The 21,914-nt window shown below is 39.9% G+C and overlaps 1 protein-coding gene across 7 annotated transcripts in view; it reads right to left on the bottom strand.

The window, feature by feature from the left end:
* tenm2a (teneurin transmembrane protein 2a) overlaps window positions 1–17,804 on the bottom strand; it is a 433,542-nt gene extending 415,738 nt beyond the window's left edge. For 6 of the 7 annotated variants that reach the window (XM_049484478.1, XM_049484480.1, XM_049484481.1 and 3 more), the window contains exon 1: window positions 17,305–17,803. The gene's annotated coding sequence lies outside the window, so the exon portion shown is untranslated. Of the gene's footprint in view, window positions 1–17,304 lie in introns of all 7 variants that reach the window. The other variant, XM_049484477.1, reaches the window with a different exon arrangement.
* Window positions 17,805–21,914: the final 4,110 nt, after the last annotated feature.

Below are 21,914 nucleotides of genomic sequence, written 5' to 3'. Positions count from 1 at the left end.
TGTAATTACTCACAAACAAAAAAGCGAAAAAAGGAGGGGAAGAAGGAAATGATGTTAGTAGCAGTTAGAAGTATTTAGTTTGTTGTTAGAGGTGTTAGGAGAGTAAGTGCTCTTGAAAGAGCTCTGTCTTCAGGAGTTTCTTAAAGGTAGTGAGGGACACTCCTGCCTTAGTAGTGGAAGGCACGTTGGGGAACAATGTATGAGAACTGTCTGGATTGCTTTGTGTGAAATTGGCTGGTTAAAGCCAGGAGGTCCGGTTAGCATTGCATTAAAGTAGTTGAGGTGTGAGATGGCCGCTGCTTGGACCAGGAGTTGGGTGGCCCATTGCATTAAAAACAGTCGAATCTGTCTGATGTTGTAAAGTGCAGGGACCATGCAACTGAGGCCACATGGTGTGTAAAGGAGAGCTGGTTATCAACCATAACACCCAAGATCCTAGCAACCATTATCCTGGAGATTGAGAGCAAAACGATGGTTATGGTAAAGTTGTGTTTGATTGAAAGGATTGTTTTGCTGGAAGCACCAAAAGTTCAGTTTCGGACAGGTTTAGTTGAAGGTGGTGCTACTACTTTATCCATGCGGCTACATCTGAGAGGCACTGTGATTTCCATGCTGAGATCGAAGGGTCTTCAGGTGGTAAAAATGGCATGTTAGGGCTTTAAGCACCTGTGCATATTGAAAGCCTATAGAAATATCACAGTAGTGGAACAGAGTCTCTCAGATTCTCTACAACATAAACATAATGTGATGGTGATATTAGATCAAACTCATTAAGATGAGTTTTAGATGCATGAACAAGGACATGGCATACATAAATGCACAGGTGAAGTGTGTCTTTCATAGTCCTTGAATTCATTCCTTCTATGTCACTGGTGTGTGTGTGTGTGTGTGTGTGTGTGTGTGTGTGTGTGTGTGTGCGTCTGAATGTGTGGCGGAAAAAGGCAGAGGTTAAACTCGTACTCCTGAAGTGTTCCCAGCAGAGATTAATCATTTTGTGCTGGAATGCAGCATCACAGCCATAAATCATCAGAGCTGACCTCTCTCCCTCTCTGTGTCTTCCTCTCCATGTCCTTCTCTCTCTCTCTCTCTCTCTCTTTCTCTCTCTCCCTTTCACCCTCCTTCTCTCGTGTATGCAACCTCTCAGCGACAAGGAGGGCTTCTATCAGTTCGGAGCAGCAAGTGTGGAGACCGAGCAAACTAAACTGTGGCTCTCCTCACTGAAGTGCATCTCAAGTACAGACACAATATCCCAGGTTAATCAGACGTTAATTCCCCCTCCTCCTCTACGGTTTATTATCTGTAAATGACAAACTTAACCTAATCAAACGCTCAACTGGCCCACATGGAGATATGACCTCACTTTACATCATTTCAGCTCATAATCTAGTGTCATGATCTAGTTTAATGGGCATTACTCTCTTTAACTCTTTATGCTCCCTGATTTTTATGAAACCCTATGGATTTTATTTGATGTAATTTTAGCCATGGAGGCGGTTGTGGCATTAGCGGCACAACAAGTACAAACCAGCCTTAAGTAGTGTAGCCATGTGTCCCACAGCTCCAAATGGCCTGGGGTTGTACACTATAGCCAATTGCATATTGTAAATCAATATATTTTTTTTTACAGAAAAAACATTCAGTAAATACATTTTACCTAAATTTCATCAATAGGGGGCTTTGAGTTGTCCAACAGATTCTAGCATGGTCCTAGGATCGCCGGGATATATGCATTAGCATGCTTTATTGGCATTTTGTGCCAGTAATTTACTGTACAATTCTCAAAAAAAACTACACTCTAGGTTCAATCTCTGTGTTATCCCTGTGTCCGCATGGGTTTCCACCAGGGACTCTGGTTTTCTTTGGATAGGTGGACTGACCATGCTGAACCTGGCACCTTGTCCATGGAGTATTCCAGCCTTGCATTCAATGATTTCAGGTAGGCTCTGAATGCAAAGTGCACTCCATGCAAATCAATGCAAATAGTCTAGAGTTGTTTCTAAGTTATTAGAAGGCAAAGTAAATACAGGTGGTTCCCAGAAGTTTTACAGGTTAAATGGATAAGGAGAAATGCATTTGTGTGTAATACTGTATGTGTGGAGCTACAGGATCAGATTTGATTTAATTAAGTTTATGAAAATCCCCCTGTGATGTTATCTGACCTGATCTTGGCTTTCTATTTATTTAAAGGGCAAAGGCAACACAAACCCGTTTGTTTCCTTTTTTCTTTCTGTTTCACTGTGTAACACAGACACATCTTTGTATATTTTCTTATGCAAATCTGTGCTTCACACCTGTACTGACATGCAGAAAGTCATGTCCCTCAGGAGACGGATTGGGAAAGCCATGTCATTTTCAAAGTTGTGCTGCATTTAACTTTTTTCAAAACACAATTAAACATGTAGACTGGCAATGACAAAGAAGACATTACCATCCACAGTGGACAGTGCACTCTGAGGTAATGATTGTGACCGGCAGCTTCTGGCTTAAATTTTCGGAGCAGAAAACATATCCATTTGATGATAGTAGTTCCTGCCCAATGACATCTGCCATGTTATAGCATAACTTTCAAAGGGTTAACTTTAACACACATCTATGAAATAAGTAAAGGTAAGGAGCAAGACAATATCTGAAGCACCTTCTCTTTCCAACTGCTTTTACATTTATATTTAATGCAAAATGATTTTACAGACCTGAACACCTGAACATCTTTGTTCTGTGTTCCTCAAGTGGGGTTCAGTTTTGTAGTTCAAAGCTCTAGTCCAAACTTTTCAGAGTTTTCTACTCTTCCCTCCTACAGTTAAGATTTACAATCTTGCAGAGCCTAGTACTAGACCATATACTAAAAGTTTGCGAGGAGCAAAAAAAAACAGCACAGAAACATTTTAACACAAATGTAAACTTCCTAAAAGCCACTGTCTCATCTACACATGCTCTGTATCAGCTAACAGTGTGTGTACAACCCGTAAATCGGGCTAAAGAGAGAGGTCCAAAAGATGGGGCCTTTAGGGCATTGAACTAAAGTGCTCCCATCAGCTGTCAAGCAGACCTGGTTAATAGCAGCTACCCACACCCTTCTGCTCTCCTGTACAAACGCTAAAAAAGTGCAAGTGTAATCCAAGGTGAAGTGCCAGGCCCCAAGCACTGCAATTACCACAGACTCCTCTGCTCAGCCTGTGGATCCTAACACAAGGACAGTGAAACTGTGGGAGGACAGTAAAGCAGAGCACTCATTCTCAACAGCCAGAAGTGGACTCTATAGCTGAGCCAAAATACTGACTTTTGCAGCTATGCGTGTGGAGCTGATAGACTTTTTACATACGCCAAAAGTCATTGGGCAGCATCATGAAGTGTTACCTCAGGGGACGGCTTGAGAACATCCACAGCTGTATAAGCTGGGAGGTGTCAACTTTTGAGTGAGGTTGAACATAGGCCAGAGTGCTCATGGCAAGGCGGCATGAATGATCTGAATTGAAACAAGCTTACAAGTGGCTGCCAGATGGATTAGATATTCTTTTTCTGATGTTGTGTGGAAATGTAACAATAGTCTATACACAGTGTTACACAGTGTACCAGAAATCCATCACAGAAGACATTACCACCCACAGTGGGCAGTACACTGTGGGCAGTAATTAGTGATAATGATATAATGATAAACTTTCACTAAAAGAGATCATGCATTTCTAGGAATGGTACAAAATACCAGGGTTTTTGGGAAGCCCTGCTGTAAGTCAGTACACAGCACAGGCCATCAGGGAGGGTAAAAGTGGGGCGGCCCGGTGACGGATGCCTGTGAGACTGTTCTTCAGCGATGTGGGGTGAAGATAGACTGCTGGGCCACAGCCAGCCCGGCATCGAGTTTACCCTCGCAATAAGACTCCATCAATCAGGGACTCCCTCTTTCCTTGCTCTAAAAAACACACACACTCACACTCACATACACACACGTAAACATGCCTGTACACACAACGCAGCCAGATCTGAAAGGTCAGCTCGATCGCCTGGCTCCACCAATCAGTGTGAGGGCCTGTTAAAGCTTACTGCTCCCTTGTGGCCGGGCATGCTGGTCTCCATTCCATCACAATGTAATGTGGGCCTGTCTCTCTGCTCTGAATGCTGGCCAGGTGAGTGCCTGATGGGGCTTTGCGGTGGCTACTGCAGGGGAAAGTGCGGAAGGAAGTGGCTGCCAGAGTGTCTGGATTATGTAGTGCTTAAGGTAAAGGCGTGTAAGGTCTTTAGTTTGCCACCTTGACCTAGTTACCGGGAATCAACAGCCAAGCTGAGCCGAGAGATACGCTTTGGCTCCTCATGAAGAATTAGTGAATCAGACTACTTACAACCATGTTAAGGAAGGAAGTGAACTGTTTTCTAGCTGTTAGATTAAATTATCTTTGCTCTGCTGTCTAATTGGCATAATCTCCAAGCAAGCTGACTGGAGGAAGACACTGGTTTAGCAGCTATCATTGAGCTTACATCACTAGAGCTCCATCGATTAGTCGATATAATCGATAATGTTGATTATAAAAAATTGTTGACTCCAAATGTTTATTGTTGACTAATCGTTAACACTTAATCAGTTTACACTCAGATCAGCCTACGTCTCCAAACATGCCCGAACACAACAGTTTACATATTTCCTCACTAAATATTACTTTATTATTAATAAAAGTATTTTTTAAGGGCAATATTTTGGACATTTGCAAGGTATCAAAATCCCATTTTCAGCAGATTCCATCTTTTTTAAATGATAGACAAAGCTAGAAACAGGAGCTATAACCACAGCAAGCACAGTTGTAGGGAATGACGAATTAATTGTTGACTAATTGACTATTTGGAAAAATAATCAACAGACAATTATAGTCGAATAGCAAAAAAAATCTTTAGTTGCAGCCCTACACTTCATCATTCAAAGTTTGATGTTGCAGGATAGGTGGATAGCAACACCACCCTTCCTGTGGCAGAATGGAGTTTAATTCTCTCATTCTACACCAATAAGAGTCCTTGGGCAAGCCTTCAAACATTGCATTCCTCTACCTGTGTAACATAACTTGAATTAAAGCCACTATGGATAAAAGAATGTCAGCCAAATGCCTTCAATGTAAATGTTTTGGAAGTCATGTTTTCAGTGATATAAAATCTACAAAACAGGTTGCCAAATAATGCACAAACAATGCTACTTGTATACTAAACCTGCATACCTGAAAAAGTTTGAAATAATTGGCAGAAAGCTAGGAATAAAAGAAGATATTAATATAAAAATGTCAATAAGTATAAAAGGAGCTTTTCAGAAGTTTGACAGGAAGAGCTACACAGCACATCCACACTTAGCATATGCACAATTTTAAAAGATGTGATTAAAATAATAATGATAACCAGAGCATAGTACTTATTTTCCAGCACATATTGTCACTGTCAGACAAAATAAAATGTATCTCCAAAAAGTCAACTTTGCTGGAAGAAGGGAAAAATCTTAACCTTTAATGGAGTTCTATGTTTATAGACTTAATTCTAAACCATTTGGCCATTTTTGCTATTTGCTATTTGCTATTGCCATTTCCTATTTTGTCCTAATTATGTTTTATTACATTATAACAAGAGTGGAATTTTTGGTGGGTACAAAAAAACATTTAATAGTTTGAAATAACAGAATTAGACATGCTTTCACCATCAAGGCCACGTCTTGGACAGTTGATGCAAACAAGCAGCCTAACCTGGTATTTGAACCAAAAGAACCCTTTTAAGGGGGCAATATATAGAGAAGAATGATCCCACCTGCATACATGAAACTCTGTGCAGCATTTATAAATGCATTTATGGCATATAGTTCCTCTACATAAGCAACACTGTAATCTCCTGATCTGTTGAGAGCTGGAATCAGCACCAGTTGCAGCACCAGGATTGCATAGTTTTAGAGGGACACAACAAATTTGCAGGTGGGTCACTGAAAGTGGAGAATAAATTTTAGGTTGCAGAAAAAAACACTATAATCATTACTGAGCTGTTCTGACAGGGAATAAGAAAAAAAAAGAACTGCTGCAGTAGAAGAAGACACTTCCTTGCTAGTCGACCAGAATACATAAGAAACAGAGATCACTATGGGGAAATTTTGACTTTTATAGCTGCACTCAGATGTGAGATGTGATACAGATGTGCAAATACAAGCACACACAGCCTGATAAGTGCCTGTAGAAAAGTCTTGTTAATAGAATAAGATTTTCTTGAGCAGATAAATATGCATGAACTTATTGGCATCTGTTATTGACATAGCCTAATGCCAGGCTAGAGTCTGGAAGGGTATAAAGCCCTCAAAGTGATGCTCATGCAATCAAATCCTCACAGTAATGCAGTAAATTTATAAGAAAATGTCTTTAACCCTGGACAGCTGAAATTAAAAGCACTTTAATGCTTAATTTAATGCTCAAACTATTTTAAAACCCATTCTAACTTCTGAAGAAACAATGAATAGGCAGGTGTCCCAATTCTTTCAATCATTTTGTGTATTAATTATATTCTAACTAACTAACTCTAAGTAGGGGTGGGCAATATGGCCCTAAAATAATATCACCATATGTCATACTATTTCCACGATAATGATACTCCTGGCGATTTGAAAAACACTGAATTAAAAAATATGAAAAAACACAATACTTCAACAAAATAAAAAAAAATGTAATTTTATTATTGCATACGATATGGCATGCCTGTACCTGAAATATTAAAAAATACAAGAATTTTACCAGATTTGTAACAGTACTCAGTGATCCAGAATGTCATGATACTAATAATGTACTCCAAATATCTCCATATATACAGGATTAAAGTAAAATAAATGATACTGGACAGATATAATCTGTCTCTAGTATATATATATAATGGGAAGTGAGAACAGTGTGAATTTTTCTTTTCCTAAAAACAGCAAAAACAGCTAAATTAGTGTCCTAGTGTGATTATTAGGGATGGGTGATATGGCACAATATTTCAAGGTATAATATTGTTTACAATATTCAAAAATGTTGGTGATATTATTGTGTAGTATACCCTATGGCCCACCCATAGCTCTAAGTATGTTATTAGTTATATAACAGGATATGAATTATTATAATAGCGTGTGGTTCCACCCATCCAAACTGGAGACTATGAGGCTCGAGATGCACAGAGGTTACAGTCCAACACCCCCCTGCATGAGCAGCACTGTAATCTCCTAATCTGCTGAGGGTTGGAATCAGAACCTGCATCTGTCAAAATGCACAGGAGGGGAGAGGCCATGCTCCTGAAGTGCCAACACACAGGCTGTCACACCCAGCCTCTCATACACACACACACACAGAAACACACACTTTAGCACTCTGCAACTCGCCTTAGTGTGCACGCAAGGATAGAGAGGTGATACATTGTTGCTGGCAGCTCTTACTGAGCCTACGGCCACTAGGTCCACACTACTACTGGCCACTGTAAAGCACACATTCTATACACTCATCACAGAAGAAATAGTTACATTCTGAAGAAAGCAACCAACAGGAATGAAACTTGGTGGGAAGTCATACCCGACAGTCATTGTGTGACTCAGATTGGCAGCAGCTCTTTTGTTTTGTTTTGTCTTGGTTTAGATGACCAATGAATCTGTGTGTAGGGGCACCTTGGTCAGCACCATGGTCAGCACCCAGATTTTTGCTACCATGCTTTCCATGTCTAGAAAGACAGTTGTCATGGTGTGGCATGCACTTTGAAAGCAAATGCACTATTCCAAAAGGACATCCACATACTGCTGTCATCTCAATGAAGACACAGATACTATGCCATGGGTAGCTGAGATAATAAAATATTCATGCTGATTACCAAAGGATACTTTTACTATCAAAAGAACTTTTATTTTTTATCACATTTTACTCCCTAATATACATGGCCAATTACCCAATACATGCATTAGGACTCCCCCTACCACTAGTGAAGACTAGCACATGCCTCCTTTGACACCTGTGAAGTCAGCCACTGCCTCTTTCTGAACATTACCGAGTAGCATCACAGCACACTCGGAGGAAAGCGCAGCGAATTGGTTCTGATACATCAGCTCACAGACGCTTTGTGCTGATTGACATCACCCTTTGGAGTGATGAGGGAAAAGAGCACCATCTACCCACCCAGACAGAGCAAGGCCAATTGTGCTCTCTTAGGGCTTCGGTAGCTGATAGCAAGCTACATGAACAGGATTCGAACCGGCGATCTTTCGATCATAGAGGCAGCACTTAGCCCACTGGACCACCTAAATTTTTATTACTTTTATCTTCGTTCTGAACACAACTGCATACTTCATTTTGGTTAGAAATATATATATATATATATATATATATATATATATATATATATATATATATATATATATATTTTTTTTTTTTTTTTTTTTTATGCAACTATGTTTTTTTAACACACACATCTTCTATAATCATGTGATTCATCTTCTATTATCATGTCCCAACACCGTCTCCTACATGCATTTGGCCACTGCCCCCCCTCCCAACCCTCACCTGCATACAGCAAACACATTAATGACCCCACGGCCGCCGGCCATCCTATCTCCATGTTCTCCTTCACACACGGCTGGTGTGGATGAAGGACGCGGGGGCTGGAAGGGGAGTGGGATAATGATGCAGCTGTTCGGCACGCTGTGAATGGACGCCTGCTCCAGTAAGCCGCAGCTCCACGCTTGTACACACCGGCCCGAATTTTTTGCTTAACAATGATAATTTGTTGAATAGGGTCAGGCTTATGTGACGGTAATGAAGATTGATAGCTTCGGTGTGCGCCTGCAGATGCTGCCGGGGTGGGTGTGTTCATACTGCAGGCTAACCCAGATCCTACACTCTTTGTGTGCACAGGTAGAAAGAGCTGCCTACTCACACACTGGCACCCTCACATGCACATACACACACACACACACACACACACACACATCCAAGAGAATGTCCTCCAGTAGCCTTGGAAACAGTGAGTGGTGCACAACCAAAAACGGCGCAACTTAAGAGAAGAACGAAGGGTTGAGCTTTTGGCGCGCTTTGATGTGGATGTTGCTCTGAAATGCATCACACGAAAGTGGAGGAGGGATAAGATGCGCACACACACACACACACACACACACACACACACACACAAACATATACATCTTACGAGGCACAGCTGTGAGAGCAGTAGTAGCAACACCAGAACTGCCATTTTGAATGAACACAATAAATCTGCAGGGGCAGGGAGAGATTTAAACTATATAAAAAAAACTATATTAATAACCGAGACGTCTAATAAAAGTCATTTTTTACACTACAGAAGAAAAAAACTGCAGGTGGACACACTGTTTTTCCTGTTGACCAAAAGACATAAAAACAGAGTATATATGAAGAAAAACTAAACATATATTTCTTGTTTAGCACATAAGAGCAAAAAGACGTTAAACATAACTTTGATATGTTGGCGTTTTCTGCCGTTTACGCCAAACTACAGTGTTATGGCTCTGGAACCAGAAGGATAGGCTAATACGTACAGGCTAGTTGTAATGTAATAGATTAATAAAGACATTGATGCTTCTGGTCAAAAACTTTACAGGGGAAAGAAAACTACTTTTAATGAAGGTTAAAAAGCATTTAGGCCTATTAATTGTGAAACTTTAATATATTGTAAAGAACAACTGTCAGATTTACATTATGTTAAAAATTGAATAAAAACAAATACAAGTTTTAATTTAGTTTGCAGCCAAAAATTATGCTTTGTGTGAAGTCAATAGAACCCCAGATATTTACTAGTGTCTGCACATTGCAAAAATGCACAGCAGCCACCTGAAAAAAACAAAGCAACAACTTGTTTATTTTGCACTTAAAAAACATTAAAAAGAGAAAAAGAAAACAAAAACATCAAATATATATATAGAAGCAGCTTCAACTTTCTCTTGCTGCAGTGTGCAACAAATAAAAAAAGTATTTTTACAGACATTGTGATCTTTTTCCATCATATTTAACATTGGATCATCATGTGTCAGCAATGTTTGACAGCTGTAAAAATGTCTTTGAGAAAAAACATAGTACTTACTAACATTTACCAGCAGGCTAGTGCTGTGCGATATTAATTCAGATTAATATCATACTTAATTGAACATTTCACCTTGATTTTAATTAATAAGCAATTTTTTTCGTGAACGATGCAAGCTGATCGAGTTGATAAATTTATGCATGAATTTATGAATTCTCCTGTTTCCATACCACAGACTACATGAGTCATGTGACTACACATGTGGTTGAATGTTTTAAGGGGCAGAACATAAACAGATAGAGTGAGGAAAGTTTTAACAGATTAAAAAAATCACCTCCAAGGGCAAGATTAAATCGATCAGAATGTCTAAATGTTGTTTTTGATGATTTTCCCAGTCCTGCAACATGCTGCTTCAGGTAACTCAGACTACTAAGAATACTTCACACAAGTTTGAACGATCCAACTTCCAAAACTGTCTGTTTAATATAAATGAGAAGAAACCAAGGTTAGTCTTGCAGTTTTAAATTCTCAGAGAAATTATTTTATATATATATATATATATATATATATATATATATATATATATATATATATATATATATATATATATATATATATATGTTGGTTTTATCATAAGAGGTAAAAATAATTTCTATAGAATTGCAGAGTACAATCAGTTGACCTCCATACGAGTACTTGGAGGGTAATGTAAGATTAGTTTTTGTTCATTCTGCTCATTTCACACTGCATAAAGCAGCATTTTCAGGAACAGTGCAGATCTTTCTCTGCCCTTGATATCTTTTTTTGCAGATTTGATTTAGAGGGTGCTGCATTTGAAATATGTTACTGTGGCTTTATCTCTTTTAACAAGATAATCGATTAATCATGGAGGAACACAGTTCTGGGCAATATATCATTAATATCATCATCGCACTATGAATGCAGTTTGCAATCTGTATGCGTATGTGTGTTTGTATACCTGTATATTTAATATAAAAATATGTGCAAGCAAGGGTCTTCACTTGGAAATAGTTATAGATTTTTTTTTCCAATAAAGCACAGTTTTGTGCAAATTATATCATAGAAACTTCATAATTAAGGGAAGCAGCATGTCAACTTTATTTTAACATTTCGAACAATGCAGTTTGCCAAATTAGCAAATTCATTTGACTGTTAGTTCATTAAAGACTGCAGCTGTATAAGGCATATTTTTATTAACATAGAGAGATATACATTTAGTATTTTAATGCTAATAATATATTTGAATATATTAGATTTTGGAGTCAAGTAAATATTGATTAATTAACTATGTTTCTTACATTAACTCACATTTGTTTGTGTTTCACTTAATGCATAACATTTTCAGATTAAACATATAAAAACCTGTGCATGCACTGGGCCAATAATAAAAACGTGTGGGCCTCTAGGCCCTCTGGGCCCAATTATAGTACCTCCACTGCATAAGTGGAGACAGTTTGGCGTCTGCCCGCGAACAAATCTGCTGCATTTATTCGCACGATTACCCTGAGCCTCTACATACCGTGCGACATACACACCGAGCGTCCGTTTTCTATAAAGTTCATGAAAGTTCATGGGAGGACAGCATCTGCTCTTGTTTTTTTGGAGATCATTGAGAGAAGCAGAGAGTTAGAGGGCCAGGGATGCCCATGAGACCTTGTGCAAGCTTAAGGGGCTTAGGGCCACACAGTCGTACACACACACAGCAAGCATCACAAAAGTGTGACCAGCTTGCTCTGCCAGGCTGGTTGGAACCCATGAAGTGCCAAGTGGGGCAGGCTGAGGGATTGTGTGTGACATGCACGGCTGTCCAGCACTAAAGCTCCTCCACTGTTAGGCCTGCAGATAACCGCGTACATGTCTGTGTGTGTGTGTGTGTGTGTGTGTGGTGTGTGTGTGTGTGTGTGCTCATGTGAGTTATCCAGGCTTGGAGCTGTGCAAATCCACCAACTCGAGCGGTTTCACACATACACACACCTGGTGACAGGAGCCCAATAACCAGGTTTGGCAGGTGTCAACAGGATTGTGGGCTTATCTGCAGAATCTTTAGGCCTTCACAGTGTGTGTGCATGTGCGTGTGTGGGCCTCAGCAAGGCTGTTTATCAGGTTATTTGTCTGTCTGAATCAGTAATGAGCGAAGGAGATGTAACTGATCCTATCCGAGCTTTTTCCACTTATTTATCCTGCACCCGTCTGAAAATTCGCTCTAATTGAAGCGTGCGATGTGAGCTGGTACATGAGGGACGGATCAGGAGGAGGGCGGAAGGGAGGGAGCGAGGACAGAGAGATCGAGAGCTAAGCAGGGATGAAAGCGTGAGGCCCAGCAGGGAATGGCGTCTCTTCATCGGCCTCTCCATCTACTGCCTCCTCCGTGCGGCGCGGCGCTCGCATGACAGTCGGAGCAGTGAATCAGCAGCTCTAACTCCTGCAGACACGCCATGAAACAGCGGCGCTTTCAAACACTGCCAAAGCAACTTTTTGCAGAGTGTAATATAAACAGACAGACAGGGATGCAGCTAAATAATCATCCAGCAAAGGCAGTCAAGGCTGTTTTGTGTACTAAAAGTGACACACAAGTTGATTGACATGGAAAACAACCACCCACTGACATTTGTTCCTACGAGACGAGCAGAGGCAGACGCTTCTTAACATGGAGCGGCAATACAAACAGAGCCAAATAGTTTATTAAGTATTGTTCTTTCACTGCTTATTTCAGAGTTTGGTTTAAGTCTCATTTCAAAAGTAATTTATTATTCTCAGTGGAACTACAGGTGGTTTCAGACTTTTGAACTGGACAAAAACAAAAAGAATCTAAAAGTTTGCTCTGTTTTCCAGAATAATTATCTGCAAGAGTTTAAACTTTCCCTATCTATGTTTACTTCACATCATTTTTCTACTTAAGGGACAAGACTAAAATGTGTGTCTTCTTGTCCCAATATCAGTCAATAGATAACTCAGTATTAACACATGATGTTTCTGATAATGTGTATTGTATACAGTGTGATCTTATTTGACATCTCTCTACAATGAAGTTTTTAATAGACGTGCTGATTTTAATGACATTTAATGGCCCCTTTAAGTTGCCATATTATCGAAAGTATTAAATATAAGTATTTGAGTAGCAGTAATTCTAATTCTACTAATTGGTAGTATAATATATTTATAAAGTTCAACAACTATATCCAGCTACAAAAGCTTCCTAGGTGTAATGGCGTGCTGTATGGATAACTGCTTGCCAAAGTTTGAATAACAAAACCTGGTCTGAATCAATAATTACATTTTTAACCTATAGGAGCATTTTCGCCTTGGTTTGGTTTGTTTTCACACAGGGAAAAATAAAAGTGCACAAAAATGCATCACAACAAACCATGTGAGAGTGTTTTGTAATGTAAATACAGGAAGAACGAGTAAAGCATATTTCTGTGGACTTTAATATGAAGCAACAGCAGAGATCAATTTATCCATTTCAGTAGCTGTAGTAGATTAACAGGGCAATACTGTTAAACTACTGGATTGCTACTCTACAATTTGGGTCATGTTTTCACACACACACAAACAAACCACTCCAAAGTTGTTTTGGAGCCAGTCTGAGGCCAGTCTGCTTACTGCATTGACACATGCACAAACTAAGTGTATCAAGCTAGAAGATAAAGCAGAAAGCAATTTAACCAAACTACAATGTGCACATGTGCAAATGCCCTAAGAATTAATTACCCAATACTAATTAACAATAAATGCAACATGCATGACTGCTGGTACAGGCTATAAACTTTTAATAGTAATAAAACTAACCTGGGTTGGGTTTTTAAAAGCTTTACAGACTAAAGCTATATAGCACATAGCCCTTATATTGGTCAATCAGGCTTCACACCAAAGCCTTTTTCTACAAATTAAAAAGTGAAGAAATGAAACACTTATATGCTTTGGAGAAAGCAGGCTATGTAAAACGTGTAAGTCTATAATTATACCATGGTAAATTTGTCTGTGTTAAACCACCACTCGGTTTTAAACTTTACACTTTAAAGGGTTGATTTAACACGGGCAAAATTGCTGTGTACACTGCACTGTGCTTTTACTACACTTGTATAACCTTGTTTCTATCCAGGTTAAGTTTTAAGTATTTTTTTTTTTTTTGGAAAGGCCTTTCCTCCTTAATGTAACTGCTGAACTTTACTGAGACAACAAAAGAGAGAGAAAAATACAAAGAGAGAGAAAAAGACAGAGAGAGAGAGAGAGAGAGAGAGAGAGAGAGAGAGTGAGATGGAGCTGAAAGGCTGAGAGTAAACACATTACACACTGAGTGTATGCCTGTTGGCCTGTGAGCTAAGAAAAGCTTCCACTGTGAGCTGTTCAGCTGTGTGTGTGTTTCTGTGTGTTTGTGTGTGTATGTGACAGAAAGAGAGAGAGAGAGAGAGAGAGAGAGAGAGAGAGAGAGAGAGAAAGCATAGTCCAGCAGACAGTCACCCAGCACTGAGCTCATCTCACACTGGCTGCTCTCTGTGAGTTCATAGCCTGAAGTGGAGCTAATGGGCGAGCTGCAAAACTGTGCAGAGCTAAAGCAAACTGCAGGAGCAGACGTTAAACATAAAGCACAGCTCGCTGCTCTGCACTGTTCTGTGTTGCTCAGCGCAGCTCTGCGCAGCTCTGCACTACATGCCAGCGCAGTAGAGCGCCGCTGCGAAATGGACTGCTGTGCTAATGAAGCACCTGGCACACGTGGACGCTGTTTATCGTGTGTTTTGTGACAGTTTCTGCCTTATTTAGCTTAGTAAATATAAATCAGTACCAACACAAAACAGTATTACTATAGAATCAAGTGTTTTAAATAAGGTTTAGGTCAGTTGGAAAGCAAGAACTCCCACTAAGATGATCCAAAGATGTGAATTAAGAGCCTATAGTAGCTGCCAAGTAGCAGAACAAGCTAGCTAAAGGTCTAGCATGCTAGTAAAGCTAAATATCTGCATATTGCTGCATGTCTAGATAGCTAATGCAAGTACAAGCTCACAGGGTAAAATTAATAATGTTATTTATACCAACACTGTTAGTTTAAGCTAAATTACAACTGACAGTGCTCAATTTTAATACTCTTTAATACAGTTTTAATTTGACGCGATATCTACACAGTGTTGATTTAACACTGACACATTTACTGTGCTGAACAAAATATCTGCACATTGTGCATTGTTTTTTTTATTGCATTGCATCTTGTAGTGCTGATGAGAGAAAAACAACCTTTAAACAACCTTGATTTTTTATTGGTTAAAAGGCAGTGGTTAATGTTTGAATTCTGACATTGAATCAAAGTTCATTTAAAGGCTTAGAAACACTGTTGATTCAACATAAAAATCAATGTGCATGAATATTTTCTCAATTTGAGGTGCAAAAATGAACATTGATTCAACATACTTATGCTATCTTGGTAACTAGCGTTAGCAAACCTAGCTGTCATATTCTGTCAGCTAGCGAAGACTACCAAGCTAGTGTTAGCTAGATTTGCACTGCCTTGGTAGTTTCCCAGACAGGGATTAAGCCTAGCCTTGCACTGCACTACATTTTAAATTGAACTTTCACTTTAAAAGTAAAAAAATCTAGGACTAGGCTTAATTCCCCTCTAGGAGGCTGTCCAATAGTGTTACATTAGCTAAAAATGTGTCAAAACAGTAGCTAGCTAACAGTGTTTATATAGTATACTCAGCTCAATGTGCCAGTGTTAAACTACCCCCTTTTGGGGCAATTTCTCGGACAGGGATTTGGCCATGTCTTAGTTTTCTTAGTCTCAAAACATGAGCTAGCTAACTAACAGTGTTGTTTTAGTTAACCTAAGCTAACACGGTCAAATTCTCAACAAAACACTATAAAAACACACTATGTTTATTCAGTGTTTGCTACCAGGGTAGCTACTTTTTGTTTTATTTTGCACAGTAGGTTAACTAAATGTGCCAGTGTTCAATCAACACCTTCTGGGTCATTTTCCCAGACAGGGATTAAGACTGGAATACAAATAATTTCAAATGGATATTTTATAATAAAAGGAAAATACAGTCTAAGACTACACATTAGTAAGTATTGAAACATACGCTAACTAGGTTAACCATGTTCATATAGCTTTAGTTTTTAAGATATCTTTAAGATAGCTAGCATAACACTCAAATTTTCAAGCAAAAAATTAACATTTATTTAGTGTTCTATGTCATCAAAGTAGCTAGGAAGTTCTGAATTAATGTTGTTCTGCACAGTCAACCTGACATCAACACTTTTTGGGTCATTTTCCCAGACAGGGATTAAGACTAGTCTTAATTACACAGGTTTGTACTACATAGGCTAAATCCCTTTCTGGGAAACTGTCCCATAGTGTTAAATGAGCTTAGTTAACACTAATTAAAGTTAACTGAGTGTTGATGTACAGTAACAGTCAAACGTTTGGATACCCCTCTTCTCATTCAGTGTGTTTTCTTTTTGTGTGTTTATTTTTTAATGTATTTATTTACATTGTAGATATGACATTGAAGACTATATTTAAGCTATACAGGAGCACATGCAGAATTGTTTTGAAAACAAAAAGTGTTAAACAAACCAGAATATGTTTTATACTTTAGATACTTCTAAGTAGCACATTTATCTTAGAGGACAGATCTGCACACTCTTGGTATTTTAATCTCAGCGTCTTCATGAGGGAGAGTCACCTGGAATACAATCGTTTTCTCAGTGTCGTGAAGGAGTTTCTGGAGGTGCTGAACAATATTTGCTGCTTTTCCTTTATGCTCTGAAGCTCCAGCTCATCCCAAATCACACTTTAAAATGTTGATACTGTTTGTAAGTGATGATATTTTAAGGTTTATAATGTGTATAGTATTGGTTATGGAAATTGTGTTGAAATTCATGTTTTAAAGTATTTAAATAAACCATCTCAGTTGATGGGGTTTTAGAGCAGGGGAGTTTTCTGGTTGTTTGTTTGCTTGTTTGTTTATTTGTTTTTATTACACACTTCCATATGTATCCCTTAATTGTTTTTTATGCCAACAATGCAGAAAATAAAATAACTGTATAAATAAATTAAGAAAACATTGAGTGAGAAGGTGTAACTGGTGTTACTGGTGCTGTAACGAGTTAAGTTAATCCAAGCTAGCTAGTTAGCTAACACTGACACATTTGTGACCAAATGAAACATAAGAAAATACATTTTTTCGATGTGCTTTGCTTTCAGGGTCTTTTCACTGCGGAGCAATATGAGAAAATAAATAAATAAATAACAGAAAGATGTAGAAATTCTTCTCCTACCTGTACCGGCCAGTGTTGTTTTCTTCACACAGCCTTCATTTCCCTCAGGAAACTTTTCTCTCTCTCTCTCTCTCTCTCTCTTTCTCTCCAGTAACGCCTCCCTCCGCGCAGTTATCGATGGATACTTCTCTAGCTGTAATTTACCGCAGGAAATTCGTTCGTTCGTTTGTTTGTTCTCTCTCTCGGGCGCGCGAGCAGTCAGCGCGAGCCACCGACAACTCACAGCCAGCCGCACCGGCGGGACGCGTCCGTGCGGGGCTTCCCCTCGAGGACTCGGGCTGGCGGGGCTCGGCAGAGAAGCAGCCCTCCTCCCGGAGAAAAGCAGCGGAGCAGCGGAGCAGTGTGACCGTGGTGAAGGAAGCGGCGAAGCGGCGGTGCAGTTCCCGCGTCCGCAGCGCGCAGCCTCTGAGACGGGCAGCTGTGCGCGAGCGCGGCTAAACCGTGACGGAGCGCGGACGCTACCATTCAGCGAGGAGCACGCGCTCTCACACACTCGCTCCTTATTCCAAACACACACACACTCTACACACACACACTGTACACACACAGTCAGAGTGTGCGCACTACTCACTCATTCAGCTTCAGCACGGACAGCCTGCTGGAGTATACTGAAGCGTGTGTGTGTAATTCTCGCGCGCGCGCACGTGTGTGTGTTTAATTAGCATTCTGTAGACTGGGGCAATGTGAATAGATTCTATGTGATATAAACATTGTGCGGACCTTTAACTAACTGTTAATTGGTTCAATAGAACGATACAGGAACATAGCCAAAAACACGTGTATTTGTGTGTGTGTGTTTGTTTGTAATTAGCTCTGTGTGCGCCGGGGTCAAGGATACATGGGTGATCTTAACGTTTTGGGGACCTGTACCTAACTTAATTTATTCAATAGAACAGTACAGGAATATAGACAAACGTGTGTGTGTGTGTGTGTGTGTGTGTGTGTGTGTGTGTGTGTGTGTGTGTAAGTAGCGTTCTGTAGACTGGGGCAATGTGGATAGATAGGTGAAATTAACATTGTGCGGATAGCCAAAAGCATGTGTGTGTGTGTGTGTGTGCGCGCGTGTGTTTGTAATTAGCTCTGTGTGCGCCGGGGTCAAGGATACATGGGTGATCTTAACGTTTTGGGGACCTGTACTTAACTTAATTCATTCAATAGAACAGTACAGGAAAATAGACAAACGTGTGTGTGTGTGTGTAATTAGCATTCTGTAGACTAGGGCAATGTGGATAGATAGGTGATATTAACATTGTGCGGAACTATAACTAACTGTTAATTGGTTCAATAGAACAGGAACATAGCCAAAAGCACGTGTATTTGTGTGTGTGTGCGTGCATGTGTGTGTGTGTAATTAGCTTTGTTTGAGCCTGGGTCAAGGATACATGGGTGACTTTTACATTGTGGGGGACGTGTAACTAACTTAATTTATTCAATAGAACAGTACAGGAACTTAGACAAACGTGTTTGTAATTAGCATTGTGTGGACAGGAGTAACAGATAGATGAATGATATTAACATTGTGGGGACATGTAACTAACTTAATTTATTCAATAAAACAGTACAAACACGTGTGTGTGTTTGGAATTAGCTCTGTGTGGACTGGGGTCATGGATAGATGGGTGATCATAACATTGTGGGGACGTTTTACTAACTATTCATTTGTTCAATAGAATATTACAGGAACATAGCCAGTGTGTGTGTGTGTGATTAGCCCTGTGTGAACTTAATTTATTCAATAAAACAGTTAAGGAACTGAGAAAAAAATGTGTGTGTGTGTGTGTGATGATTGGCACTATACAGACTGAGTCATTGATGTATGATTTGTGTTTCTTAATGTTGTGGGGACGTGTAACTAAATGTTCATTCGTTCAGCTTCACAACGCTACAGGAATGTCAACAAACTTAATGTTTGTGAATGTGTGTTTAAACATGTATGCATGTGTATGTGTGTGGCCAAGTGCTAGGGTCGTTGTAGTGACCAAAATGTCCCCAATAGGGTGCCAAAATATTGTCACAAAAAGAAAAACTGATATTTTAATATAGGGTTTTTATGCAATATTTAAAGAAACACATTTCCCCAGATGCTGAAATCTCCTGGCACACAATCAGTACCTCCCTTGTACTACACTGTCCACTGTGAGTGGTAATGCCTTCTATGAAATATTCCAAGTACACATGTGGCACTGTGGGTCAAGGAATGTTAATTGTGTGCCTAACAGGCCTTGCACACCTCCCATAGTTCAGTCTCATTCACAAGACATCCTGAGTTAACGCTTTGTGATGAATTTACGTAATGCTACAGTTTTTCTTACCAGTGTCCCTGGCCTGTCAGTGCATCCCCTTGCAAAAAAGAATTCTTAAAGAATTATAATTTGCAAGACAGTGAGAGTTTTACAAGAGTCCATCTTTTAAATGGTGGCCAAACAAGGCATGTTCTGGTCACCATTGCCCAGACACAATTAAAAAGAAACAAACAAACAAAAAAAAACAAGTTGCCATAAGATGGTCAGTTGAAGGCCTGCTAGTAGTAGGCAAGCACCTATATCTATTATTCACACAACTAGAGACAGTGGCTGCTATAGATTCCATTCAAGTTCCCATTTCAGTTTCGTTCAAGTTGAAGTTCTAAAGCATTCCTGTGCATTTGAAGATTAGCTGTGCTTTCCTTTTGAATTTCTTCCCCGCGCAATCTTTTCCAATTATGTTTACTAATGCAGCCGTAATGACGCCTCTTTAATAGGTGTGAGAAGGAGGCATAATGGAAGCCCGATGCAATTACAGACCATAACTAGGGAGTTATTGTTGAGTGTTTTCCCCATTGCTCTACGCCAAACAAAGATCTAACTGCTTTTTTCCCCACGGTCGAGGTAAAGCGTGATTAGCTGAGAACGGCTTGTTAGTGAACCCCCATGGCTGCCTCTTTGAAATGTTGCACAGCGGTTCTTTCGCCCCGGTTCTTACACACAACAGGAGCTGGATTTCGGTTACCGCGGCGTGTACTTTTCATGAGAGCTTTTTGCACAGAGACAAAAGAGGAGGTGGGTTTATTTTTGGCTGTGTGAGGTGGAGCTCCAACCTGGAGCTCTGAACTGAAACACAGAGGCAGATGAGAGAGGAACTTTTTTCCTTTTTTGTTGTTTTTCGGAGCGAGCAGGGAGCACGTGTGCTGTGTCTCACCTGGTTGGTTCCTGTCCGTGCTCACCGTGCTGCCACAGCTCAGTGCTGGAGCTGACTGCTAACTGCACCACTTACGCTCCACGTGCATTTTGCTCGCAAATGGCTGGGTGGTTAGGTCAAAGTCTGACAAGTTACCGATCTATCTGACAATGCGCAACTTATGTCACACAGTCTGTTGATCTGTTTCTGTCTCACAGAGAAAGAGAGAGAGAGAGAGAGACAGGCAGGCAGCGGGTGTTCATTAGAGGCAGTGTCAGGATGCCAGCTGGCAGTCATGCAGTCTGGAGACACAGACCTGGTTCCACACTCCACTCTCGCCACACACTCCACCCAGCCGGACTCACAAGGCCACCACAAGCTAGTCCTTCGCCCTTTTCAGAGCTCTTTATAATAGCAAAGCAACCAGTACCCACAGGGACTCCTGTTTTTTTACCATTAAAACCACCTAAAAGAAAAAGCTGTACTTTGGTCAGTGGTTACATCATGTATGGTACATGATCAGTACACATGACTATATAAATTGTGGTCTCTCTTGCCATCTCTCTGATTGCGTGTGTTTCTCTGTGTTTGTGTGTTTATATTCATACATGTTTTAAATGGAAATGTCCTGACTGTTTACACTGAACAAATTGCCGCTTTGATTGTACATGATCCAATGTCATGTGGTCTCGCATGAATAAAACATGTTGCATCAACACGACTGCTGTCTTTCAGATTACTTTTTCTTGGCGAATATCATGTTGATGTTTGTAAACACATTTTATTCATGTGCAACCACTTGACACATTTGAAGCATGTAAATTCACAACATTTCTTTTTTGGCAGCACAGAGAAATCAAAGAAAAGCAAGTCCAATTGACGGTGTTAATGTTCGTATAGTGCAGAATTATGTGTATGTGGGAGGCAGTGACTTAAGATTAACTCTTTAGATTCAAAGAATGAGCGGAAATTACAAACTCTATGCTTCTCATTGTATTAATATCTTGGCAATAATAGAAACTTGTATTTCACTTATTGGTGTGTATAAATGTTTTTTTTGTTGTGCAAAACTGACCAATGAACACTCAGAAAATCACTTTGGGCCAACATTGGCACAACAACATTGTTTACTTATGTATTATATAAAAAAAGGTCCGAACGACATTACCACCCGCAGCGGACAGTGCAGTGTGTGGTAATGATTTTGACTGACAGCTGATGGCTAGAATTTTCCATGAGAATAGACAAACAAAGAAGTGCCAGAAGTCACTTCCACAGGTCAGCGCAGGATTCTTTAGTTTCAATGGGAAAGAGCAAAAATCAAAGGACACTTTAGTTGTTCTTATACCATGATTTTTAGTATGTCACTGTATATAATACTTGAGGCACATGAATTATATGTGACACCAGGGCTATTTTACGTTTACGTGTATTGGTGCGTTTGTGTGTGTGTG

Source organism: Astyanax mexicanus, chromosome 10, assembly GCF_023375975.1.
Source record: "Astyanax mexicanus isolate ESR-SI-001 chromosome 10, AstMex3_surface, whole genome shotgun sequence".
Lineage (NCBI taxonomy): Eukaryota > Metazoa > Chordata > Actinopteri > Characiformes > Acestrorhamphidae > Astyanax > Astyanax mexicanus.
The sequence above is the reverse complement of the archived record's forward strand: the minus strand, read 5'-3'. Positions and strand labels throughout refer to the sequence as shown.